Consider the following 3,021-nt stretch of genomic DNA (forward strand, 5'->3'; position numbering starts at 1 on the left):
ATCAGCGTCTAGAAATACCTGAGGGAAGGTGCAAAGAGGATCTAGGCTCTTTTCAGTGGTGCCCAATGATGGAACAAGAGGCAAGGGCCACTCAGGAGACCAGAGGCAAGGGCCACTCAGGAGACCAACCAAACACACAGGAGACTCCATCTGAACATTGGGAAACACTTTTTCTTACACTGAGGGTGGCCAAGCACTGACACAGGTTGCCCAGGAAGGTTGTGGAGTTTCCATCCTTGGAGATGCTCAAAAGCCACCTGGACACGATCCTGGAAAATCATCTCTGGGTGACCCTGCTTAAGCAGGAGGGATTGAGCCAGATGGACCTCCAGAGGCCCCTTCCCACCTCAGTCACTCTGTGGAAGAGGAAGAAAGCTTTCACAATAGCACCAAGTCAAGGCAGCGCCCAGTAGATGCCGTCAAGGGGGGGATGAGCTGAGCTTTGGCATGGCACATTCAGCCAGGCTGTGGTTAGGTTCATCTCATAAACAGGAAGCACATTTGCAAGTCACCAGCTAAAAATGTGGGTAAGTGGCCATGGTTCCCGCTGGCCAAGCAGGCTCTGTCAGCCCAGGTTGCCCCACACACCAGCTTGGTGTTGCCAGGATCCTAATGCAAGGGATGAAATAGCTCCTCAGCCCTGCAGAGCAGGACAAAGCTGAGGGCTTTCCCCAACCCTACGTCAACAGGCAACTGGCCCCAGGGAGTCCTTCCTCCCATGGGCGACCACTGGAAATGCTCCAAAGGGCTCTGTCATCATGAGAAAACCTCTCAAGAACTCATCACCCAACATCTTGTTTAATATGCAAATAGGTTGATGGAAAAACCAGGGAATCTGCAGAATGAAGTGGTTTGCACCCAAGGTGTTATCTTTCTGCTGGAATGTTGAGGTTGTGGCTCTCCAGCCCCTGGGATAGGACCTGTTTGTAACACCCCTGGTCCTGTGTGTGCTGCAGCACCATACGATGGCAAACCTCAGTGCAATGCACCAGACAGTGCAAAACTCTACGGTGCAAACCTCAGCTGAGTGCTGTGCAAAGCCTGGCACATGGTTTGGGTTTGGTGGCATCTAGGTGTCTTGGTTTCTGCTAGCATGGGGTCAACCATTGGCTTAATCCAAAGGTTGAACCCAGATGCTTCATCAAAAGGAATCATCTGCCTGCAGCCCAAGATATTTCACAGAATGATTAAGGTTGGAAAAGACCTCTAAGGTCATCCAATCCAACCATCAACTCATCACCACCATGCCCACTAAATAATATCCCTGAGTGCTACATCTACACGTTTCCTGAACACCTCCAGGGCTGGTGACTCCACCACTGCCCTGGGCAGCCTGTTCCAAGGTCTGACCACTCTTTTGGAAGAGAAATTGTTCCTGATATCCAACCTGAACCTCCCCTGGTGCAACTGGAGGCCATTTCCTCTTGTCCTGTCACTTGTTCCTTGGGTGAAGAGACCAATGAAGGGTTCTTGCAGATCTGCAGATACGTTTTAGTTCCTGATTAGCTGCCATATCTGTACCTGCCTGACCAGCTGTGGGGTTTAAAGCCTGTTGTCCCGAGGGAATTACTAACTGGCAGGTAGTTAAGAATAGAAGAGGGAACGTTGACCTGAAGCATTTAGCATCAAAAATCATTAGAGTTGTGCTCCCTGGTGGATTAAAAAGGGATTATCTCGATTTGGTTCCTTCCCATCACTTGCTCACTTGAATTTTTAAATATGAGGCTTCATTTTTTTTCATCACTTTGACAAGTGCTGTCATCAGGGACAAGGACAACCAACTTTTCCAAAACCAGAATCACAGAATCACAGGATGTTGGGGATTGGAAGGGACCTCGAAAGATCATCCAGTCCAACCCCCCTGCCAGAGCAGGAACCTCAATGAGATCACACAGGAAGGCGTCCAGGCGGGTCTTGAATGTCTCCAGAGAAGGAGACTCCACACCCTCCCTGGGCAGCCTGTCCCAGGGCTCTGTCACCCTCACTGGAAAGAAGTTTCTTCTCCAGTTTAAGCAGAACCTCCTGTGTTCCAGCTCACACCCATTGCCCCTTGTCCTGCCATTGGGCATCACTGAGAAGAGCCTGGCTCCATCCTCCTGACATTCACCCTTTACATATTTATAAACATTAATGAGGTCACCCCTCAGTCTCCTCTTCTCCAAGCTAAAGAGCCCCAGCTCCCTCAGCCTTTCCTCAGCAGGGAGATGCTCCACTCCCTTCATCATCTTGGTAAAAAACCACATATAATTATGCATCAAATCACTGACACAGCAGCATTTCCTCCTCTAAGCAAGAGCCTGGAACCAAAGCTGATGTTTCGTGCCACCCACGTGCCCACGTGAAGCAAAGCTCTGGAGCCTGCCTGGGGTTTGCAACAGGATTTATCCAACCAGAGTGTTATTAACAGCAGGGAACAACACTTCTCCTCTGAGCTTGCAAGGTGCATTCTAGATATAAATCAAATTGAGCTTCACAGCAGCCCCCGGTGAGGCCGGTGGGTGGGGATTAGTCAAAGGATTAATTAATAGAAAGAAGCCAAGTTAGAAAACGAGTCGCTCAGTCACTTTACCCAGCCCTTGATCCTGGTTTCTGGGATAAACACGTTATTTGTTGGGTTAGGGTAGAGCAGAGCCCTGCAAACCACTTTTCTGCACCAGAAACCTCCTGAGAAGTCGCCCTCCCAGATCCTGATTTGGTGCCATCAGCATGGTGGGTGCTGGGGAAGGTCACTGCACCCCTCCTCGCATGGGGACATGAGTATGGCACCCACCACATCTGCCCTACAGAAACCTGCTGGCAACCCATGCGTGCTCTGTGGGCACAGAGGTGGTCAGAGGTGGGCACAGAGGTGGTCAGAGGTGGCCACCAAGGTGGTCAGAGGTGGGGCACAGAGGTGGTCAGACGTGGGGCACAGAGGTGGGCACAGAGGTGGTCGAAGGTGGGCACAGAGGTGGGCACAGAGGTGGTCGGAGGTGGAGTACAGAGGTGGGCACAGAGGTGGTCGGAGGTCGGGCACAGAGG

This window comes from Antrostomus carolinensis, unplaced genomic scaffold (assembly GCF_000700745.2).
Source record: "Antrostomus carolinensis isolate BGI_N321 unplaced genomic scaffold, ASM70074v2 scaffold28581, whole genome shotgun sequence".
Classification (NCBI taxonomy): Eukaryota; Metazoa; Chordata; class Aves; order Caprimulgiformes; family Caprimulgidae; genus Antrostomus; species Antrostomus carolinensis.